The 25,482-nt window shown below is 43.7% G+C and overlaps 1 protein-coding gene across 1 annotated transcript in view; it reads right to left on the minus strand.

Moving 5' to 3' along the window:
- Positions 1–15,552, minus strand: part of LOC144764805 (uncharacterized) — a 581,674-nt gene extending 566,122 nt beyond the window's left edge. Inside the window, exon 1 of the mRNA XM_078650300.1 lies at positions 15,406–15,552. The gene's annotated coding sequence lies outside the window, so the exon portion shown is untranslated. The remainder of the gene's footprint in view (positions 1–15,405) is intronic.
- Between the last annotated feature and the right edge of the window lie 9,930 nt (positions 15,553–25,482).

The following is a 25,482-nucleotide window of genomic DNA, read 5'->3' on the forward strand; positions in this document are numbered from 1 at the left end:
ACAACGGAAGAGAAAGCACATGCACAATCTAATCTGTGATGATGGCAGAGTAAATTCCACCAAGCATTATAAACCACATTTTTGGTATCTTTCCAGTTAGTTGTTATGATTTGAAAAGCAACAGCAATACAGAGATCAATAAATTTACGAATATGAAGCGGGACATCCCAAACAGGGGCCAAACCACCCAGAAATACAGAAGAAAGAAGAAAAGGAACATTAGTGGACAAAATCTTGTTAAGTGTACACCAAATGTGGGACCACATAAGGTGGACCTTAGGGCAAAGAAAGAACATGTGAACCAAATCACCAGAAGTGCATGAACAAGACCAGCACTTCTTAGCATCTAACAATTTAAATCAGTTCTAAGGTAAGTACTTTCAGAGTTAAGATTTTTCAATGTTCAGCAAATAGATCACTTCTATGTGCAATTAAGCCCCATAGGAAATAACGTGGGGAAAAGCTGAAAAATGCATAGAAATTAAGGCAAGGTTTTCACGAAGTTTACCTTCTCGTTTTAGGTCGATGTCAGGACCAGGTACAAAGTTTCAGCAGGAGAAGTTTGTGAGCATCCCAGAGCGGAGGTGGTGAGGTCTTAGAAGCTGGTGCGCAAAGACGGAGGGGGCCACTTGAAAAGCACTGCACAGAGGGACTTACAGGCAAGTCTGGTGGGTTTCCTTGGAGGAAGGAGGCCGCAAGGGCCTGGGGCCGGGTGTAGAGCGAACAGGTCAGTCTTGCACCATGCATCTATGTCCTCGGGGTCAGGAGCAAGCAACTTGGAGAGGCGATCTTGGGACAGCTGGGCCACTCAGGAAGTGGTCTCTGATGTCTTGATGGGTGCTTGCTCTTCTGGTGGGGACTCTTCTTCCTGGTTAGGTTTCGCCTATTATCATTCGCTTGCGAATGTAATAGGCGAAAATTCAAGTGCTCGATTGACTCGTCAAACCACAGCGGTTTTTTCACAGTGCATGTGAGTCACGTGACCACAAAAGCGGATCACGTGACCACACAAGCACGAGCATCTCCCTAATCCGCCTGCCACACTTCTCCTCCCCTCGCTCGCATTCCCGCCCCCCCCACCAGGCTCTCCCGCCCCCATCCGGCTTCCCTCCGCGCATCTCCCTAATCCGCCTGCCACGCGTTTATCTTTAACAATGGCTGAGGCTCCTTTCATTTCTGTGTCTCGGCTTGTTTTTCTTTGGCATTCATCTCCAAGCGCGAGCAAAATGCTTTCACTTTCGCGCTTACTGAAGCTTCCCCAGCCGTCCACTGGTGAAACACTCCTCCGGACACAGTGCTTCATCTTTTTTTTGCTTCCTTTGCTTCCTTTATTTCATCGGTTGGCAATATTTTTTTAATTTAATTATTTGTTTAGAATGCAGCGTGTTTTGTGTGCTTTGAGACGCATTTGCTGCTGCCAGTTTAAAGTTTCATTAAAGCTGCTTCCTCCTGGTCGTGTCTTCATTTTGAGATGGCTGGTGTGCGCTCTCTGAGACATGCCTCCCATTTACTGTGCTTACTAAAGCTTCCCCAGCCACCCACTGGTGAAACACTCCTCCCGCCCCCAGCCCGCCGCCTCCCAGCACAAACACACACAACGCTTTTAGTGATGTCACTGCGGATTGTTATCCGAGCGGCGCCAGCATGGAGCCGTGTTCTCTGTGACAAATAACATCCCGCTGTGAGAATACCAGGGTGCTCTCGTGTGTGGCGGGGGGCTTCTGTTAGTGCCACTTCTGCAGTCTAAAGTGACCGGCTTACAGCCTCACCCTGGCTCATTTGAAAGAGGGGGAGGGTATTTCTTCATTACATGGAGGTGGGCCCAGGGGGCACCGCAGTCTGTGAAGGGTTAGCAGAGAGGGGCTGTTTATGTAACACGGAGACATCCTTGGCACACGAATCACAGTAGGGGAGAAATTTTCAAAACTGATAGTGTTTCATTTTTGTACATTTACAGACCTTCGTGCGTACATTGCCCTCGGTAAAGGCATATATGGGAGAGAGGAACATAGCGCTAGGCGGAGGAAGGGAGACAACATGCACTCTTGGAGAGAGCTGAAACAACTGAAACAAGCATTAACAAGCACTGGCGTTGGCAATAGGTTTCGCATTTGGAAAGTTGGAGCTATTGGTTTTGTAAATGACATTTTATATTTATATATCGTTATTGGCATTGTCAATAACAATATATAAATATAAAATGTCATTTACAAAACCAATAGCTCCAACTTTCCAAATGCAAAACCCATTGGCTACGCCAGTGCTTGTTTTTACCATTGGGGGTCTGGTAACCCTGGTATTGGTATGCCGCTGCTCCGGTAGGAACTAGTGCCTCCAAGCTTGTTGGGGAGGCAGATCTGACCCTCCAGAGCGGTTGTACATCTTCTTGCTTTTTTTTTTTTTATTTCAATTTTTTTTTATTGATAAAGAAGAGATATAAAGTATAAGGATCAGAATACAAGTTAAGTGATACACTAATGCAAGAGAGCTATACAATCAGGGGCTAAGCTTGAGAAATAATCAAAGTAAATGCATATAAAATTAAAAAGTAGCCAGTTATAAATTATAGAAGTCAATTAGGGGAAAGCTACTAGCCGGGTACTAAACAAACGTATCACTATCAAATATGGAGATGGGGGACAGGGGAGGAAATAGAATAAAAGAAGAGAGGAAAGACGAGAGAGCAATAGCAGGATGAAAGGGAGTAGAGGACAGGAAAAAGAAGAGAAAGAAGAAGAAAAAAGAAAAAGAGGAAGGATTCCCACAGGACTAACCAGCCTAGAAAACTGAGAAGACAACACTTAGACAGACATATCAAAAGGAAACTGAGGAACCAACCCTTTTGAGGACAACTCCATATAATCATCCAAAGCTTTCCAAACCCCACTAGAAAAAGATGGGGAAAGGTGGGCTTGATCAACCGACGTGTGAGCACTGCGTAAAAAGGAAACCCAGGCCCACCATGTATGATAGGAAACCAAAGAAAAGGATTTCCATTCCATAAGAATAATTTTCACCGCAATAGAGAGGAGGAGATCCAATAGCTGTAATTCCAGTGGATCCAATGGGAGAGGAGTGGGGGCAGCCAGTGGGCCCAATAAAATTAAAGGGAAAGAAAGTTGGAACTCAATACCAAAAATAAGAGAGATGTTTATGGATGAGGTCCCAAAAAGGCTGAAGCAAAGAGCAACCAAAAAACATATAGTGAAAATCGCCCGGCAATAAACCACAACTCCAGCATAGGTTATCATCTTTAAGATTTAGCGAGTGAAGACGCACAGGCGTCCAATGGAGGAGATTGATAGAGAAAAACTTAGATTGCATTAAAGATGGTGCAATTTTATTACGAAGAGAGAGTTTACCAATTAATTGCCAAGTCTCCGAGGAAATATGATCTGTAAGAGCAGGATCAAAGTGGCGTAACCACTTTTGCTGAGCAACCGTCTGTGCGGGTAGAGAAGCAGATGACAAAAATTTATAAATTTTGGAGGCGACGTGACCAGATTTGATCCAAATATGAAAAAGTGAGATGATAGAAGAAGTAGGATGAAGACGGACTTTAGCAAGGGCCACTTTAATTTTTAAAAAAGTATAAAAAATCAAGATTTGTTAAAGAATGCGTTTGAGCCAAGGTGGAAAAAGGCAATGGTTGATCAGAAGCATCATAAAGATGTTTAACAAGAGAGATCCCTTTATCTACCCAGTAGGACATAAGGGTGGGAGTAATGTTGAGTTTAATTTTGGAATTCCGCCAGATAGAAGACCACCTAGTTTTGTGTAAAGGGATTGCCACCTTCCTGTCTACTTTCCTGATGGCAGCAATTGTATCAATAATGATAGAACGAGAAAACAGGATATGTAAACTAGATGTCGTGCAAAAAGAGGCAGTAGGCAAAGGGGATGCTAATTCTTGTTCTATGAGCAACCAAGAGGGAACATAAAGAGATGGAGGAGAGAACCAGAAGGCACCTTGAGAGGCCAGAAAGGCAGTTTGGTATTTTTCCCAATCAGGAAAATTGCAACCTCCCATATCACAAGGACGACGCAAAAATTTGTATGCAAGTCTAGCACGTTTGTCATTCCACAGAAATTTAGAAGTCAGACCATCAATTTCACGAAAGAAGGAATCTGATAATTTAACCGGAAGCATGGATGAAACAAAATTAATAAATCGGTGTGATCATCATTTTGAGAGTCTGGAGGCGACCCCACCATGAAATATGCTTCGGAGGACATGTATCCAAAAGACGACGGACCCTAAGGAGGGTCTGGGATTCATTATAGGCAGTTTATTTATTTATTTACTGGCATTTATAAAGCGCAACATATACCCTGGGGTGTCTTGGCGCTGTAGCATAGAGAGTAGAACAGAAATAAATCCCTAAATATTTCAGATATGTAGACTGCCACTTAAAGCCCGCTGAGCCGATATGAGAGGGGAAACAATAGGCATTCAAAGGGAACATTTCCGTCTTATCTTTATTTAGGGTATACCCTGAGACCGAAGAAAAGAGGGAAATGGTATTTGAAATAGCAGGGATTGCCAAAGCAATATCATCTGAAAAAATGAGTACATCATCTGCGTATGCAGCAGTTTTAATACAGTGAGGCCCGAAACAAAAACCTTTAATATCCGGATGTAGCTCAATCAGTCGAAGAAGAGGGTCAATAGATAATAAGAATAAAAGTGGGGATAAAGGACATCCCTGTCTAGTGTCCTGACGAAGATTAAAAAACGACGACGTAGCACCATTAACTCTAATGTTAGCTTTAGGTTGAGAATATGAGGACATTATCATATTAATGAAAGAGTCACCAAGATTGTGCGCGCACAAGACCGCACGAAGAAATGGCCAAGAGACCTTGTCGAAGGCCTTTTCTGCATCAAGGGCCAAGGCCGCGGCAGGGAGTTGAGATCTTTTGGCAGCACCGAGAACATGACAAAAAGTGCGTATATTGTCACGCGCAAGACGGCCTTTCACAAAACCAGTTTGAGAAGGATGAACAAGAAGAGGGATAAAGGATTCTAATCTTTTGGCCAGAATTTTAGCAAAAATCTTAGCTTCCATGTTAAGGAGAGAAATAGGACGGAAGTTTTTGGGATCCGAATGATCTTTCCCTTCCTTCAGGATCACTACTATAGTAGCTTCAGCAGCCGTACCAGAAACAGATCCATCCTTAACAAAAGAGTCAAAGAGAGATTGTAATTTGGGAACCAGCGTAGGTAGAAAAGTTTTATAAAATAAAATTGGATAACCATCAGGGCCTGGTGCCTTGCCAGAATGAGTGGCTTTAATTGCAGAAATAATTTCTTCGGGGGAAATAGGCTTATTTAGAAAAGTACGATCATCATCCGAGACCGACTGAATCGGAACCGAAGTTAAAAAAGCCTGACAACGGTCAAAAGAGGAAACATGAGAAGGAGTGTACAGTTTATTATAGTAGTCATGAAAAACTTCAAGTATTTCCCCTGTTTGAAATTTTTTAGAACCTGTGTGGTCAGTAATAGAAGAGATTTGCGAGGACTTAAAAGAGAAGTCCTGAAATTTTAAGGTAGCAGCCAAAATCTTCCCAACACGATTTTTTAACAACAACTTCTTGGATTTCTGTGCTTGTACTCCAATATGAGCTCTTTTAGTAACAATGGTATTATATTTGTATTTGAGTTGTTTTATTAGCTGTAAACAATATGAGTCTTTAGATTGTCTAAAGGTGGCTTCCAGAGATTTAATTTGAGAAGACAAATCTGTAAGCTCCTTTTTAATCTCAGAATTCCGTTTGGACATACACTTAATCACAGAAAGTGCATTTAAATGAGTCCCATAGAACGACTGGGGAAGAGACAGAACCTTCATTCTCGTGAAAAAAAATATCTATAGCTTTAGAAAATTCATCAACCTGAGAAGCATCATGCAAAATTTCGGTATTCAACCTCCATGAACGACCGCGCAATTTAGGGGCAAAGGAGGACAATGTAAAGGTAACCGCCGCGTGATCGGAAACCAAAATAGGATGTATAAGCGGAGAAGAGGAGGACGAAACAAGCGAAGAATTAACCAGGAGATAGTCAATACGAAAGAAGGAAGAATGAGGCGAAGAGAAGAAAGAAAAATCGCTACCAGTAGGGTTATGGAGTCGCCATAAATCTTGAAGATGAGTAAAGGAACACATATGAAGCATTTGTTTGTGAGATTTAGGAGGACGAAACTGAAATGCAGAGTTCCTGTCTAAAAGAGGGTCCATTGGTAAATTAAAATCTCCGCCTACAAGAAGATTGCCAGAGTGCGGGGTGTCATTTAATTTTTTGGTGACCGATTTCCAAAAGGCCGGATCATCAACGTTAGGAGCATAGATATTCATCACATACAGTTCATGCTGACCATCCGACAACTTAGACAACAGCCAGCGACCCTGAGAGTCATGATCAGAAGAAAGTATAGATAAACCAGAATTTTTTGAAACTAAGGTAATAACCCCATTGCGTTTACCAGCAGCATCAGAACAGCAAACATCCGAAACCCATTCCTTCTTCAAAAACAACGCCTCTCTGTTAGTGACCTTGGTCTCTTGAAAAAGAATCAGGTCAGAAGACAGATTTACAATAATCTAAAACTTTCGACCTCTTCACAGGATGATTCAAACCCTTAACATTAAGGGATAAGACATTTAAACCCGGCATGGAAATACAGAATAACAACGAAAAGACAACATGGATGACAAAACAAAAAGCAACCTCACACAAACAAAGAACAACTCTACACTCCTAGGAAACAGAGGGAGATTCCATGTGGGGAATCCAAGAGAAAGAGGAAGAAAGAAGAGAAGAAAAGAGAAAAGAAAGGAGGGAGAGAGGAAGCAGGAGGGAAGGCCTAAAAAAGACCAACATCATACTAGGGAGAACGTGGAAAAGGCGAGTACGGGTCCCGTACTAGGAGGAAAAGTAATCGATCACCATAGCCCCAAAATATAACAAGCTGATAGCAGTAAAATAGGAACTAGTAACAGACAAAATTAGCAACGCAAAGCTGCAGAATCATGTGAATAGACATAATGTAACTTAAGAAAAGTGTATAAACACATTCAGTCAGCAGTCTAATAACAGAAAACATAGCAAGAATAATTAATACTAGCAGACAAACTGATTAGAAAAACAAAAGCCAGAGGCAACTCATGAACAATAGATGAATGCATGACGATCAATATGCGCATCCTAAAATTAACAACATAGCTAATAAACAAACTATAACTGTATATAATAGCAATATACAATTAAGTAGAAAAGACCGGAACCTACAAATATGTAGGAAATAAAGGAAGAAAGACAGAAAAATGGATAGAACAGAAAAAGATAGAAAATGACAATTATGAGAAAGAATAAGGCAACTAGTAAGAGATAAGCGTCGAGAAAGGAGAAAAGTGGCTTGAAATAAATACTGACAAAGTAAGAACAAGAAAAACCGAATACAAGCTAAAGAATATGACGTCGGAAAGAAGGAGCGAACAGGGCCCAGAAGAACAGGAAAAGTCGATCAAATAATATTGGAAGTTGACACCTACATATAGTGAGAATATGAATAGGCATAATGTACCTAAGCAGAATGTATAATTACATTTAGTTACCAGTCTAATGTCAAGAGATATAGAAATAATATTTAATACTATCATAGAAACTGATTACAAAAGCAAAAGCCTGAGGTAACTCATGAACAGGAGACGATTACTGACGAACATAATACATAACCTAAAAATAAAAATATGGTTAATGAACAAACTATAACTGTATATAATAATAAGATATAATTGAAGTAGGAAAAAAAAAGCCAGAACATATAGCTACGTAGGAAAGAAAGGAAGAAAGATAGTAAGAAAAGATAGAAAAGAGACAGAAAAAAGACAGAAATGAGAAAAAATAAGGTAACTAGTAAGAAAGAAACGTCTAGAAAAGAGAAAAATGAATTGAAATAAACAATGACAGGAAGTAAGAACAAGAAAAGCAGAATATAAGTTAAAGAGTATGACTCTGGAAGTAAAGGATAGAATAGGAAGCAGTGTGAACACCAGAAGAACAAAAAAAGTTCATCAAACAGCCTTGGAGGTCAAGAACGATGCAGAAGCTCAACATGAGAGGAGAGATCCAGACATGGAAAAGAAAGCATCCAGAAGAAAAAAGAAGACAATTCAAGTGCCCGAGGCACCAGAAGACTGCGAAGTCGCTTTCTGAATCTCCATCTCTATCTCCAATTGGTTGTCCAGAAATGTAGATAAATCGGCTGGTTCATCGAAAATTCTAGAACGTCCTTTATAAGTAATGCGGAACTTCGATGGACCAGAAAACGAAAAGGGAATGTTCATTTCAGAAAGACGTTTCCGAAGATTAAGGAAGCCCTTTCTCCTTATGACCGTATCTCTGGCAAAGTCCTGAGAGATTGAGATTTGATGACCGTCCCAGATGACTTGTTTAGCTTTGCGCATATGAGAGAGAATCTGTTCAGTATGCTGATGTCGCAGTGGCTTAAAAATAACTGCTCTTGGCTGGGTTGCCGATTTAGACCGAAACGTTGGAACACGATGTGCTCTTTCTATCTCAAACTCTCTGAGGAATGAGATTTGGAAGGTGTCCGGAATCCAATGAGATAAGAACTCTATCATAGATGAAGATGATTTCTCCGAATCTTCCGGCAGACCAAAAATGCGCAGGTTAGATCGACGGTTGCGATCTTCCTGTTCAGTGAGATCTCTTCGCAATGCCGCCATTGAGCGCTCCATGTGGTTGATGGATCTGGAGTGTTTGTGCATACCATCCTCTGCAGAACTGATTCGTGACTCCGTATCAGATACACGAAGTGAGAGGGCTTTAAAGTCATTCCTGATAGCAGACACCTCCACTTGCAGTAAATCTGTATTAGTTTTCGTTGACTGCGCAATATCATGCACCTCATTAAGGCGAGTTAATATGGTGTCCAGCGTGGAGGTAGTGTCTGTCTGAGCAGACTCAGGCGTAGGAGACACCGACTTAAGTCTTTTCAGTGACGTGCCAACATCTTTAGAGTCTTTGTTACTCGTGGAGCGACCCATAATTGTAGCCATGAAGGAGTAACCTCGAAGAAAAAATATATAACCACTTGCAGGAAAGAGAAGAGCAAAAACTGTGCAGACTGTAGCCCAAAGTAAGAGAGATAGCCCACTGAGCTCAATGGACGCTTATAAGATAATAGCGACGGGCTTATATGCAGGTCAGGGAGGTAGCTAACAAGTGATACAGCTACAAGTAATTCAGGAGGGCACAGCACAGAGTTCGCAGGAAAAAGAACCACACCTGAATAAAATAACTGCACTGAGAGAAAAATATCGCGTGGGCAACTTAATTTCAGCCAAGCAGCAAGAAAATAGCAGAAAAAAGGAAAAAATGTTACCAATTGCAGGCATCATAGAGGAACATCCTGGACAGCCACCACGACCTGAAATATTGTATCGACAACAGCATTCCTGAGGAAAAAATGCCAACTGCGTCAGGAGCAGGAAATGGCGGCCGTCCGTGAGGAAAACGAGCATCAGACAGAAATCATGCAGCCGGTGAGTAAAACAGCAGGAAAACCTCAACAAACAGCTCCCTTCATATTCCGCTTCTAAAGACTGCCTTTTCCGACCACAGGGGCAGTCGAGGAACAGAGAAATCAGCCCGACGGGAGAACTCGCCTCGGAGCTCAAGCGCAATCCGCCATGCTGAAGCGGCGCGCAAGCCACGCCCCCATCTTCTTGCTTTTTTGCTACATCAAGGTGGTCGGGGAGCAGTAAGTTGACAAACTGGACTTCACAGAATCTGTGCCTGCAGTGTGCAAGGGAGTGATACCTTCACTGCAAGGGAGCTTCACTGTGATTTCTTGAAAGTTGGTGGTTCTTGGAGTCTTTGCAGGTTTCAGGACAACACAGCAGCACAATTATCGAGTCATACAGGCAGCAGGTAAGGTTTGGCATTTTTTTCCTTCTGCAGCAGGGCATCAGTGTTCAAGCAGCGGGTTTTCTTTGTCCAGGTCTTCTCTTGTCCATCGAATCTAATCTTCAGGTCTCGGGGTGCCACCTACATACTGAATTTAGGAGTATTACAAGGTAAGATAGGTAGTAGCCAATAGGCTACTTACCTAGAGGGTGCAGGCACCCTGGCGTGTACAAAAGGAGGGGAAAACAAGAGTTCATAAGGTGCATGTGTGCAATGTACCGGAGATTGGTAAGTCTGGGAACCAGGTAAACCGGTGTGCACCTCACATTTTCAGTATTGTCTGGTTGTTAAGTTCTGTTTTGTAACAATATTCTGTGGGTCTAAATATATAATGTTCTTCATATTTATATATTTTAGGGTCCTCCCCCACAGGAACTACCTGTGGCATGCTTCATCATTGGGACCTCGCCCAAACATAATGTGTATGGGTGGTCTCAACACGTTTGTAAGCGGAGTTCTAAGAATGGCAGAAATAGGTGAAGGCAGGGGGTGTAGGTGAATTAAAATAACCTCTGAATCCTAATCATGACATTTTAATAATATAGGATTATGGTCCAAGTTAAAAAAATTGATGTGATGCTCTCAGGGTATATTATTCCAAAGTGTCAATTTAGGTCAACATGTTTCAGCCAATGCATTGCACCAAAGGGTCATTTGGCTTTCTTCAGGACCTTGCGTGATATGAAATAATAACCTTTTGCTTATGCCGATTAATCTTGAAGAAAGCATGCACAATATCATACAGACCATACTCTAGGGACCTTTTCCTTATATGGTCATAGATATCTAGTTAATTTTACCGATATAATACGGAAGGTCAAGGGTGGACCATCCTTATTGTCAAACATTCATCAAGGGTACGTGTCCGCTCTTACTGGACCAGTGCCTCCGTCTCTCTGCAAAAGGCCATTATATGATGCACAATATATTGTTACAAAAGCTAACTACAACCAGACAATACTGAAAATGTGAGGTGAGCACAAATTAACCTGGGTGCCTGGACTTACCAATCTCAAATACATTGCACACATGTACCTTATGAACTTTTGGGTACCCCTCCTTTTGTGTATTTACCATTGATATTCGGGAAGATGAGGGTATAACCATTGCAAAGACTGCTCACTCCTCCTTGGATTGTTGTACAGCCTCTATTGACCACTTCTTGTGTAAAGATGAAGTTTGTCCATTGTTCTAAGATGGTGGAATTTCAGGAGAGGGGGGTTCACATTGCCTGCCCAGCCCTAGAGTTGGTATAGTCTATATGGGTACCCTCTTCATCTAATTATTTTTCCAGCCTTTCCTCCCACCAAACATGGAGCAGGAAAGGGGACTTGGCCTCCCCCACTATCTGGAGGTTCCTGGGTTGGATTTCAAAGGTAGTATTGCCTTGAAGCTTCCTGCCCAGGAAGGCCATCCTGTCCTGGAGGAGGTGTAAAGCACCTCCGCCCAGAGAAGGCTTTGTCTCTGTCTTCTGAGAGCACTGGCTCTCCTCCATGAGGACAGAACCATGTCAGGTAGTGGCAGGCTGGCAAAACTAAGTCAGGAACCACACCAGTGCTTGGTGGGTTTTCAGGAGACCCTCTAAAAAGAGTCTCCTGTGTGAACGTATTAATAAATCCATCACTGAGGATTTATTAATACAAGATGTTTGGTACCAAACATCTAAGAAATCATTGAAGCCATCATGGAGCCAGGAAATTTATATTGACAAATATCCAGCCCATTTAGTATTTATGGCTTTCCTGTTTACTTACAACATCCCAGAATAGACTGGACATTGTAGGGGTATATCTGCTCATTCAGGTATGCCCACACATAGGATATAGTGCACCCTGCTTTAGGGCTAAAGGCCTGCAGTAGGGGTGACATCTATATATTATGCAGTGCATGGGAGGCATGGCATACAGGGCTGTGTGCCATGTCAACTATTCTGATTTTCCTGCACCAAGACACACAGCCTGCAATGTTAGAGTGCCTAGCCTTGGTGAGGAGTCTGTGGATGGCACAATCAGTGCTCCAGCAGTCACCGAGGACCCTCTTCAGTACCCATGCCCTGGGTACCATGGATACCATTTATTAGGGGTTTAAAGGGGCAACTGAAGTTGTGCCAATCGTGGTACATTTTTGGTGAAGAAAATCAGGCACTGGGGTCCTGGTTAGCAGGGACCCAGTGCACTTACAGTTAAAAATTACAGACAAAAAGTGGGGGCTAACCATATCGAAAGAGGCAATTTCCCAAATACATTTTGGCCATAATAATTTAAAATGTGTAAAGATAAGTATTATGTACTTTAATATCTTACAAAAAAGGTAATATTAGTTCAACACAATTCGGAAAAAATATCACACTCATCTCGACCCCTTTTATATTGAGTTTCACAGGGTCAGTGCCCCTCTCCTCCCCAACCAAAATATTACATCTGGCTACAGGCCTGCGGATGACTGGAGTAATGAGGTTGGTGAACCTCCATGTTACTTCCAGAGACGCCAGGCTACTGCTCACCGTTGCTACCACTGAGAGCTAAGTGGTTAATGGGTTGTACTTGGTCCAGTTTGGAGAGCCGTAGTAGGTAGGACCTAACAACATCAGAGGCAAAAGACACAAGACCCCACAGCTGACGTTCCAGTATCCTCTGTTTGGTTTGCCACCAAATGAACACTTTCTGAAATGTTTATACACAGGGCTACAGTGGAGGTCACGTGGTAAAATGAAGGCTTCGCATAAGCAGAAACTAAAACATGGGATAGTATAGTTTTGACCTTCAAAATGTAAAGTTTAAGAGCAAGCTACCTGTGAGTTCCCTGTTCACAGTGCCAGATATCAGAATGAAGGGGTGACAACTCTGCATCATTGTTAACATTAGCAAGAAAATGACAAAGTAACACAGCTACACTAAAGTAAATCATTAAAAAAAAATCATACCAAGTACATTACGTGTAAATGGCTGTAGTGTCAATGTACATAGTGTCATTAAAAACTTTTTTACCCTCCCGATTATGGTTTTCAAAACAAGCAGATTTCGTGAAATGCACCCCAGACACAATAACATTTAGTTAGCACTTGAGATCTGAGGTGTGCTTTCAGTGGTAATTTTGTCTGCCAAGCATCTGAGGCTCTGTGGCAGTACCACTGCACTACATCCAAATCCTAAAAAATATATATGCTTTATTGTGCTTGCTGGTACTCCGCCATAGTAAATGCAAATGGTCCACAGAAGCCTCGAGTGAGACCCTCGCCATACAGACATCCGAATGTCAACATCTAACAGAGTCACCTTAGCCCATCATTCTTAGGAAGTCATTAATAAGAGTACCATTCAGTTACGTAACAACAACTGTGAGCAATCTAGTGGCAATACAGTGCTAAGGCCTTGTCATGATGCACATTTATTAGTTTTGAACGTGCCAGTTTTGCAAAAATCGTGTTGGTCACTCTTTGTTGCCTTTCCATTCAGGTACTTTAAACCTTTGCTTTCCAGCATGGGCGTAGGAACGGTGGTAGATCTATCCCTCAGATGCTGGAGTGGGGAGGGACATAGGGCACAATATCTTCCCTAGATTTGTCAGTGACAACTGTTGAGTAAACAGTGGCAGATAGAACATGCCTCGCTCAAGTCATTCTGCACAGCCTCTGAAGACTCCTTGAAGAGCTGTCGCTTAGAAAAGCAAAATCTTTGGGGGCTGCAAGATCTCTTTGTTTATGATTTAGTTCTGGTCCCTAAGGTGTTGAAACTCTACTGAAATTGGTTTGTTTGTCATGTCCACGAGCCAGCAGAACAAGAGAAGGCAGGAGATGCTATTTTAAGTTAATGTTACTGCAGGCTCAGGACTTGAGAAAAAGATAGGATTTTAAGAAAGGCTCAACAACTAAATGCGCGCAATTAAATAATTAGTAAAAACAAAAGAGTCTCGGAACCCCCACAGTTTGCTCCTTAGGTTACATCTCTTGAAGGTGATGCGTGAGAAGTGCAGCATGGTTTCAGACAGCATGCGCTGTCATGTTATTCAGTGTCTGTGGAAACTTTGCAAACAAAAAAGCATACCTTTAAATCTTACGATAATGTACATGTGTGTGTATAGTGTCAGATTGAAGGTGTGATAAGTGTATTTATTGAACTCCATGTACTAACACTAATTAAATAACTGAACACAAAGCAATGACAGTTAGTGCTAAAGGAAGAGAGAAGGAAAAACCTGTGAAGTCTCAACTAACTGCACAATATAAAATACTGGATTCAAATCCTGGCTTCCGCACTTCACCCAATTGTGTAATCCACAACCCATTGCTTTACTTCACTGTGAATCATTTTCCTTAAACATCTAGTTTGGGAAGACGTTTAAGTAATTCAGTATAGGACCTGTGCTCTAGAAAAACCTCAGCTATAAATGGGTAAAATGAAATTATCTAGCTTTACATTAAATACCAGCAGCAGCTGAGCAACACAAAGTGCAGGGGAGAGACATACAGGAGAAGTGGCTCGAAAACACATGCCCTCTAATGGAGTGCTTAACACAAAACACAAAAGGTAGTGCTATAAAAGCAAGTAGTCATGCCAGTCACTTAAAGAGAAAATACTCAATTGGAAGGACAAACAAGACTGGCAAGTTGGGACATGAATAAAAAAAACTGGCAAAAGAGAGTGGAAAGGAAAGTCAACCAATGGTAAGCTATGGGTGGGCTCCAAACCCCTCTATGTTATTGGTAAGCCGCTATATGCCTCGCAAGTGTCTAACAGAATCGATCTGAAAGACTCGGGACATAGGCGCTGATAAACACAGGGCAAAAACAAATATAATAATAAATAAAACAACCTGAATTGTTTGATAACATTAAATTCTTCATCTGTAGAATTTATGCCTCGGGTATAAATAACTAAAACACACAAATTATGTGAGCACAGCAATAGAGTCAAACACACGCTCGAAGCTGAAAGCTGTTCCTTCTGGCCGTTCACTAGCCACATGCAGTAACCAGAGTTCTGTTTTCATGATACATTGGGACCTAAATTACATTGGGACCTAAATTACAAACTTATTTTGTGAACAGTGAAACATTGTAGCGAGCAGCTTTCAAATCCAAAGTTTACTTTGTAGCGAGTGTCTTCCTGCATTTATTGATGTACCTTAACGGCCAAACCCGAACGGCTCACAGTAAACATCTTCACCTCCCAGCAGCACAGTTAACCTCTTCCATGCCACACAGGTTTATGCAACAATCTGAAATGGATCCGCGAAGTACCGGGCGGCCCCAAACCTGTGGACGTTTAGAAGCCTGCGCTAACTTGCACACTCACAGGATCATGATTACACGCAAATACGAGGGACACCGATGGAAAAGAAATACAACGTATTCCCCAAACGAGGTAGGGTAGGTGCAAGATAGCTCCGTATTTTGACATTTCGCTCACCTTCAGCAAGAACCAGGACAGCACTCTTCAGCCCAACACCTCTTATCCCTTGCCTCACAAACGTGGTCTGATTGTCTCCTAGCAAAACACCCCCTTCTTGGCCTCTTTTACCCGGCCATTGTGCCTGACCTTTACCGTAATCTACAGAGCAACTACGACCCCTAAATGCCTCTTTCTCCTGTCTGCTGAAAGAGGTGGAAAGGGGAGGGGTCTTCACTTAGCGGGAACTTTCACGTAATAGGAGGGCACTCAAATCCGGCAAAAATAAGTAAGAAAAGATTCTTTGAACGGAAGTAAAATGTCGATTTTTTTAACCGCGCTTGCAACTGTGGTAATTAAATGTTGCTAAAAATGTAGACTTTAAAAAACAAACCAAAAAAAACCCTACCACGAATCAGTATTCGCAAAAGATTCCGTGTTGACGGGAAAAGATAGGTCCAGTCTTGTTATTTCCTCTTACAAATTTTAGTAAGCTTATACTTTATAACATTTTGGTTCCATTAAAGTGAACATAGAGTAGTCACTTAATTGAATAGTTTGTTAAACAAATGTCCCAAACTGGGGTATAAATGTCACCGGTGAATGGGTACCATATTGTATTGTATTGTAATTGCATTTATATAGCGCTTACTACCTCTGACGAGGCATCAAAGCGCTTTTTCGGCGGGTAGCATGCTACTCCGGGACCAATAGATGATTAGTGTTGAATTAGTATAGTGAAACATGCAAGTACATTTTAAGTGGCGGATAGGTTAGTCAGTTAATTGGATTTGGAATGATGGCAGAAGGATAGAGGAGGACAAAGGTTAGTATTCATTTATCGCTCGCTTGTTGACGCACGCTATTCAGGAAGCCTATAAAGAATTAGTGGTGAATTAATATGGTGAAATATGAGGTAATTTCAGTGGTGGATATTAGTCTGTTACTTGGAGTGAGAAGGATAGTGGAGGGATAAAAGGGGAAGAAAGATTTGCATTCATGTAGCACTTGTTACCCCTGATGGGTGTTGAAGCGCTTTTCTGGCGAGTAGCACGCCACTCCGGAACACATAAAGGATTAGTGTTGAAAATTAGTATAGTGAAGTACCGAAAATTATATGATCCCCTCCCAACAATAATCATTACATTACCCAGTCCCCTTACCATTACCAATAAGCAGTCGGTCGGCAGTGTAGAAGGTTCAAGCGTTTATTAGACAAACACAAACTCTGCCAGAGGAGCTCCTTGCGACCTAACCCAAAAGGTCCGCCAAGAAGACTGCTGGCACATTGTCAGCACATCACATATATACAATTGCGTTGGCACCGGCATGGCCTAACATGGAAAAATACAAATTGGTACAAGCTAGTACAGTAATAGGAAAACCCATATAAGGCACACAAAGAGCTCCTGATTTCGCTCAGGCAGCAAGGTCAGACGGGTGACTCCCTTCTGTCTTCTCAGAGACAAACCACCCTGCACCCCTCCCGGAATGTGCTTATCGGCCCTTCCTCGGCTAACTACGACCTTGCCGAGCCTACCGAGCTGAAACAGCAGTTTCTGCAACAGTTGGTTTCTTTCCCAAGAGCAGGGCTTTAGAGCTAAGGGAGAATAAGGCCTGTGCATGTACGATATTAAAGAAGGCCATAATATGGTATTCATATAGCGTAACGTGGTGTGAAGCTAAGTGAAAGTAAATACCGTAAATACTAATTATGCATGTCTACAGTGTGAGTTTAGTGACACCATGCTAATCCTAACATATCGATTATCAATACTACGTGATCAGGAATCGATTCTGGTACCTCAAACCCTCCTTTTAGCGTGGTGGCGCTAAATGACAACAGACATCTACTCCTCGAATATTTCTTCATCGATGGCCATCATATCATGTACCTCTTTCTGCAGCATTTGGGCTTTAACAGCGATAGGGGATGGGACACACAGAGTGGTGATACGGGAAGCACAGTAAGAACAGCAGGCGGGACCACACTGCATCAAGACACAGCACGTAAAAATAATGGCAGCAGCCCCTCCTAAAATTAACATTAACTTCCATCCCCACGTGGCCAGAAGTCCCCAAAACCAACCTGACAATGACCAGGACCCATTGTCTACATGCATTTCAGAGGCAATGCGATGCAGCTTCTGGATGGCTAGATGGACGGAGGGGGCGGAGTCAGGAATATATACACAACAAGAACTGCCGATGACGCGGCATGCCCCACCCCGATCAGCTAAGATAACGTCTAGAACCATTCGATTTTGAAGCGCTACGAGCCGAGTAGCCTGAATTTCCACCGTTAAGTTTGTTAAAATATCAGTAGTGATATTAATGACATTCTCCACTATTCTAGACAATCTCCTAATTTCCCTACTATTGAAAATAGGCCCCCAAAAGGGTAGTAGACCCTTGCTGAAATCCGTAAATTGCTGCAATGAAGTATCTGTCTGATCAACTTCAGTCATATCGAACTGTCTACGTGATCTGTGTAAGAGTGTACTACGGGAATGGCTCGAGGTCACCTCGGTGAAGCTTGCTACCGGTGTGCTTGTGATTGGAGCGGCTGTATTCCCATGATACGACCGCATCGGGTATAACTGATGCGTTTTATGATAGTTGGAGGGAGCCATATAAACAGGGGGAAACAGAAAGGACAGATAACAGCGTCCCCCCCAGTTTCGTGGTAGCCAAGTGTATGCATGTTCCCCACACACGAAGTACACATTGTGGGGAGTAATCAAAGGGGGGCTAATACGTTTTCGCAGTCGATAGGTATAATTGCAGATGCTATTCCCCATTTGTACCTTACCTATCCCTTGCACACAAAATCCTGCAGAAACATTCAAAATAGGGATGGGTACAGTGCGGTCTCTGGTAACATTTCGTTCGATGAAAATCTGAAAGTATTGAGTGGCATTAAAGTCTTTAAAATCATACAGTTCATCTTGTAACCAAGTTTTGTTCATTTCCGCTAAATACAGCTGTATACAACCTTGTGGGTCAATTATCACCTGATTCCCATGTCCTGTTCTATTATAAGCATAGTGCGTTCGAACATAATCAAGAATAATATTATGCTCATTGACATCAAGATCCCTAAAATGCTCACTCCCATGCCGGTATATCGCCAGGAACAGTTTGTACCATGCTTCACAACTACCTAGATAAGACAGAGGGCGGGAGAGAAATAGATCATGATTGCGCACCACAGTAGGCAGGAGTCCACAAACCCAACAATCCGTGGTGTTAGTAACATTGTGCGTCTGATGCAACATTTCTATGAATACATTTTTAGCATATTTTTGGCGATGTCTTTCTTTGTGGGGCGCTAGGGTAAACAGGAAATGTTCGGGAGGTGCGGCAGTAGTGGGCAAAAACTTTTGTAATGGGTATTTATGCTCTAGGTATACAAACAGACTCATGAACACAGCTACTATAACAGTTATAGTTACAACAAAAGCTATTTTGACCTTCGTGGTCCATGTGGAAAACATTGGCTCATAAAAAGGTATGCGTCTAGGCGCAATAGGAAACTCTTCTTCTAGGATTACACGACCAAAAGGGTACATTGCTAGCTAAAAGTCCAGAAATAGGCCTAGCAGTCCGACCTGCCAGAGGGTTTCTTCGTTCCTGCGTCCGTCAGAGTCTCACAGGCAGACTCGTATCCCTATTCCAAAGTAGAAGCCGTATCTGTTTGAACAGAATCTTCTTTCTGAACAGAGCGCAATGATCAAAAGTTCCAGCTCTCAACGAGTTCAGTCCAGTGTCTTGCTCAGCGCCCAGACCTGTAGTCTAGCAAACCCTATCTTATGCAATGAAGTCCTTCCCTATCTCCTGACAATGTGGTCTGAGGCGCCGTGTGTCGGCCTTCTGGGCCGAAGATTGTATCGCTCACGACCCAACACTTCGGGGTCAGAAAAGAGCACACCCGGGGCTTTCCGTACATGTGATGTTTGGTCGTCTGGGGTACTTGCAACAGGATTTAGAGCCGTTGCCCGTTCACTCGCAACTTCAGTGGAGACCAAGTCATCTGATCTCGCCGATCCCTCCTGTGGCCCACGCTCTATTCCGCAGGCGTCAGAAAAGGGCACGAATGCATCAGCTCTTTCAGTTTCCTGTGTTAGAATTTCCCCTGGACGTGACCGCTCACCAGGGAGTGGAAGTGGTAGCCGTTTCAGATGCGAAACATGAATCCAGTGCTTACGGCCAACCACTCTTACAGCTGTCCGGGTGGCCAACAAAATCTGTCGTGGTTCAGACCATCTAGGAGCCAAGCTGGTGTCCCGCTCGAACCTTTTTATCAGTACCCACTGGCCGGGCTGCAAACGATGACCGGGGCCCTCTGGCAGTGGCTGCAGTACAGAAGCTACCTGCTGATGAACAGAACGAAGGTCTTTAGTCAAAGCATACAGGTAATCAATCAACATAGGATATTCAATATCTGCAAAAGAACGAGGTCGAGGTACCCCCCACACGTTAGCAGGCCTCCCAAACAGTATCTCATATGGAGAGAGACCCGAACGTGAGTGCGGGGTGACACGTAAAGACATAAGGGCTAGAGGTAAAGTGTCAGGCCAGTTCAACCCCGTGCTCTCCTTTATTTTTGCCATTTTCAATTTTAGAATGCCATTGTACTTCTCCACGAGCCCTGCTGATTGGGGGTGTCGGGCAGCATGAAACTTTTGTTGTATGTGTAAGCCCTCACAGATATGCCGCACAAGGGCCCCATGGAAATGTTGCCCGTTGTCCGACCAGATCAAGCGAGGCAATCCGAAGCGAGGCACAAACTCTTTCAGGAGAGCTTTTGCAGTTGCCAATGCTGTGTTCTCCTTAGTAGGGTATGCCTCAACCCATTTGCTAAATGCACAGACTACAACCAGTACATATTTGAGATTATTGACGCGGTCCATATGAATATAATCCATTTGGAGCACTTCAAAAGGCAATGCAGGCGGTGCGAAATTCCCGGCCAAAACAGTTTCTCCTTTTCCTGGATTATGCTGCAAGCAGACCATGCAATATTGGACCAAACGGACAGCCGTCCGTTGGATATTCGGATTATTCCAAACTGGATCTAAGAGCCCACAGATACCTTTTGCTCCTATGTGTGCTGGTCCGTGTGCCATTGTTACCACAGCCTGTACTAATGCATTGGGCAGTAGCCATCTTTGCTTTTCAGTCAAGTCGATCCAACAATTATTTTCATCCAATCTCCCTATCTCTTGTTCCCATTTCTCTAATTCCGCTGAGGTGGCTTCCTTCTGTAGTATTCTCACACTTTCCATAGTATTATCAAATAATCCACAGTCTCCCCCCACCCATCTAGTAGAGGAATGGACGTACATGGGTGACATCAGCGACTGAGCTGTCTGCTTGGCCACCTGGTCTGCAAAAGCATTGCCTTCTCCCACCTCATCCACAATCGCTTTGTGAGCACTACATTTGATGATAGCCACTTTTTTCGGGAGAGTGAGAGCATCCAACAACCTCAAAACCAGCTGTCCATTCTGTATTCTCTGACCGTGTGAAGTAAGGAAGCCCCTTTCTTTCCACAGCCGCCCAAAACTATGGGCTACGCCGAAGGCGTATTGGCTGTCCGTGTAGATGTTGACCTCTAGTCCCTCACTCAGCTCACAGGCTCGTAACAAGGCCATAAGTTCAGCGGCTTGGGCTGATCGGTGGGGTAGTCTGAGTGTTTCAACAACTGTTTTCAGGGTCGTGATCGCATATGCAGCTGTCGTTGTGCCATCTGTTAGTTTGAAACAGGAACCATCCACATATAGCTCTCCCTGGGGTTGATCTAAGGGTGTGTCTGTGAGGTCAATTCTACCCTTGGTCTCTTCCTCTGTGCGATATATGCAATCATGTAAATTAGTGTCCTGTTCACTCGTATGGAGTGGTAACAATGTGGCTGGGTTCAGTGTTGCGCATCGAGTAATCGTAATATGTGGTGCAAATAATGTCAGCTCATACCCAGTAAGGCGTGCACTCGTAAGATGCTGCGTTTTTGTTTTATTTAGCAAGGTGTCTACTGCATGCGGCACCATTACAGTCAAATTGGAATTTAAAACGAGTCCTTCTGACTGCCGGATGGCCACTGCTACTGCAGCCGTAGCCCTCAGACAGCTAGGAAGTGCTCTTGCAACATTATCCAATGTTGCTGATAAATAGGCGCACGGTCTTTGCTTACCTCCAAAGGCCTGCGTTAAAACAGATAATGAACAACCGTCGACCTCGTGTACATATAGTACAAAAGGTTTACGATAATCTGGAGTACCCAGAACAGGGGCAGAGCATAAAGCAGTTTTTAGAGAGTCAAAAGAGAGCTGACATTCATCCGTCCAGGGTAGGGGTTCATGCACATCTTTGGTAGTCAAATGCAACAAAGGTTTAGCCAGAAGTGAAAAATTAGGTATCCATTGGCGACAGTAAGATGTGATGCCAAGAAAAGCGCGGACTTCACGCTGCGTGCAAGGTACAGACATGTTAGAAATGGTAGCAATACGTTCAGGTGTTAGTCGTCTACCCTCCTTCGATAAGAGATGACCTAAGTAGGTCACCTCCTTTCGACAATACTGAAATTTAGATAAGGATACCTTGTTCCCCTTGACAGCCAAATGGTGCAACAATTTAACCGTAGCTTCTTTACATCCATCCTCTGTGTCAGATGCAATGAGCAAGTCATCTACATATTGTAAGAGGACATTGCCATCCGGCAATTCTAAGTCATCCAACAGAGCCTTTAGAGCCTGGCTATATATACTCGGACTTTCAGTGTAGCCTTGAGGAGCGCGACAGAAGCGGAAGCTGCGACCGGATATTGAAAATCCGAAGATCTGTCTGCTATCAGGGTGGATAGGAATGCTGAAGAAAGCATTTTTCAGGTCAATGACCGAAAAGTACTGTGCAGTCGGAGGGATCATGGTGAGAATGGTAGTGATATCGGTCACCACAGGATACTGTGGTACCACAATTTTGTTAACGGCTCGCAAATCAATCACAAAACGATAGGCAGCACCCATCTCCCCTTGGTCATGGTTCCTTTTCAAAATCGGGAGGATCGGGCTATTGCAAATATTGGCGTTTGTTTCTTCTACAACCCCTTTGTCAATCAGTTCCTGGATGATGTGCAATAAAGCCCGTTCCCCCGCCGGTGCTATTTTGTACTGTGGGATGCGTGGTAGTTTTGCGCCTTGCTTCAACGTGATGTGAACTGGGGGTATGTCCAGTTTACCCACATCTGCGTCCCCTATCGCCCAAAGGGAGGTTGGGACGCCATCGAACTCCGGTGGGAGTCGTTCATTTTTCGTAAAACATTGTTTAACAGGTGTTACAGAGGGACGTATAGTTAAATAGACCCCATCCGCAGAACAATGTATAGTAGCATTCAATCTTTTCAGCATATCCAATCCCAACAGATTCTCTCCACAATTCGATGTCAATAAGAAAGGAGTGTCCATAGTGGCTGGACCAATCGTAAAGGGGATAGGTTTAGAGATGGGGCTTACAACGGGGACTCCGGAAAAACCCACCGAAACATTGTTTTGCCCGGACAGAGCTGCCCCTGGAACCAATGATCGAGCAACGGAACTGTTCATTGCTCCTGTGTCAATTAGAAAATTTTCAGATGTCCCCAACACTTCCCCTTTGATGTAGGGTCCCCTCTGATTGACCGGAATTGACACATGGCCCCCCCTCTGTCCCTGGCTATCCTATGCTGGGGCATATTCATCATCATCCCCTTCGGCATAGTCACCATGGTAGTATTGTCTGCGTTGGGGATTATCAAAATGATTCCTTTCTGACCTGCCTTGTTGATCGTCTCTGTGCTCGTCTCTGTGCATATCACCTCGGTCGGGGCCCCCTCGTCCTCTACCTCGTCCACGAATCGCTGCGTTCTGGGCGGCCAAGTATGGACACTGAGCCTTCCAGTGTCCCTCCTCTCTACAATAGGAACACTGGTTGATGCCTATTGACGGGGCTCCCCCTGAACCCCTGCCAGTCCCCGCCCCTCTCGTCATCGAGCCCCGACTACCCCTACCTCCTCCTTGCCCTCGAACCACTTGCTGTAACAAGACTCGAGTCTTCAAATCCTTAGCCCTTTTATCCACCTTATCCTTATTTTCATTTTCTCTATTCTCATAGTACTGGGCCATACTTAGGATTACCGACGGGGAAGAGGTAGTCCAGGTACTTTCTGCTGCCTCTAGTCGGGCTGAAATTTCCGGAGCCAGGTTCGTAACGAACCTGTTAACGAACAACCTTGTGCCCCCTTCTGTGGCCAAATCTTGCCCACTAAAATCAATGAAAACCTCTTCGAACCTGGTGAAGAAGTCAGACACACTTTCATCTTTCTTTTGTCTACACGCGGACAGCTTGTCCCAGTCAACTTTTCGGGGTGGTATCAGGGTATGCATGAAAGCTATTATTTTCACTGGAAGGGAAGGTATTTCTACTCTCGGTTTGTCCCCCGGTTTGCGATCCTGGTCCCAGCCCCTTAACTCCTCCCACGTGCCACCAAATTCAGCATGATTAGAATCGTGCACCTGTCGCCATATATCAACCGGTACTAGTAGTCCAAAGAACAATTCAACATCGGCTAAAGTCATTACAGCGGACGCAGCTGCTTCAGTCAATTCTTTGTAGTACGCAGTAGGATTTTTTCGGGGATCTGGCAGCTGTGATTTCAACGCCAGTACTTCACTTCTTTTCCATGGGGTATAAACCCACTGTTCCTGGAACCGAGCCGCCACCCCTTGTCGTATGATCGCCTGATTACCATCTCGTTGTTCGGGGATCTCGGGATGATAGACTGGATGTACTTCTCGCATAGGGTGCTGCGTAGTCCACTGTGGACTTTTCAAGAATAATCTGTCGCGATATTGTACCAAAGTGTCTATATTCTTAAATACTTCTTCCGGTGTTAGGCTAAATTTCTGGGCCCAATCTCTGATAGTATACAGGATCTGGGGGGCTGTCCCGTCCTTAAAGTTTATTTCCCAAGACCCAATAAGCGAATTAGACATCTCGTATAGCACATGTTGTTGCATGACCGGCTCTAAATCCTTCACAGTACTCCATATGTCAATCAGGGTATACACTTCATTCCGTACCCACTTGATAGCCTGGTCTCCTAATGCTTCTTTTCGCCATATTCTACAGATGCTCTATTGAACAATCGCTTGCTATCTAGGCCCCCTACAGCTCCCCTCGGGGTCTGGTCAAACCCCCTGGGTGTAATACAAACTCGGGGGGAAGATATCTCCGGCATAGGGAGACTCAAGTGCGTCTGAGGGGATGTGATCAGTTGTGTAGACTCGGGGACAAGCGTAACCAAGGCCCCACCTTGAGGAGAGGAAACACCGTTATTTTGTTCATGGGTAACGGAGCCCCGTTCCTCGGGCGCAGATGCCCGTGGTCTAACTTCTGGCTGGACAGGTATTGCAGGGTATATACGCTCCGGGGCATATGGTGGGGGAGGCCTTGCATTTAACAATTCCTCGATCTCATCTTCCGCCCCTTCTCTGGCTACATAACATTGGTCTACCTGAAGTTTAAATCGCCTATCTGCAATTTCGATATTTCGTTCTACCTTATTTTTATCATATGCGATAGCCTTCTGAGTGATAGTCTGTCCCTGCTCTATCTTCATTAATTTTTCAGATCGAATGCGTCGTCTCTTCGCTTCTTTCTGCCATTTGTTAAGGGTGTCGAACATCGACTGCCGGCTGCGTTTAATAAAAAGACGTTCTTGTAAATATGCCAGTTTTTTTTCATCGAAAGACCCGGTTTTTGGCCACTGTAATTCTATATTGTCCTTAGTGTATTTATGCCACAAAGAGTTAAAGATGAGGGGGCCAATACCATGCTTACAATACATATCGTGGCTAGGTGTCCCCTCTGGTGGGGTCGGCTGACTCTCGTCTAACCTCCCCTCGTCGCTACGGACACAACCAAAACACAATTTGCTAAGGCACGGCATATCGTATTATCTCGTTTCTGGCTGAAAAGGAATTTCTCCGTTAGTACAAATTCAACAAAATTAAATATCACGTTATCCTTGTGCTTTCATTCTCATGGCCATGACACCCATCA

Source organism: Lissotriton helveticus, chromosome 1_1 (genome assembly GCF_964261635.1).
Source record: "Lissotriton helveticus chromosome 1_1, aLisHel1.1, whole genome shotgun sequence".
Classification (NCBI taxonomy): Eukaryota; Metazoa; Chordata; class Amphibia; order Caudata; family Salamandridae; genus Lissotriton; species Lissotriton helveticus.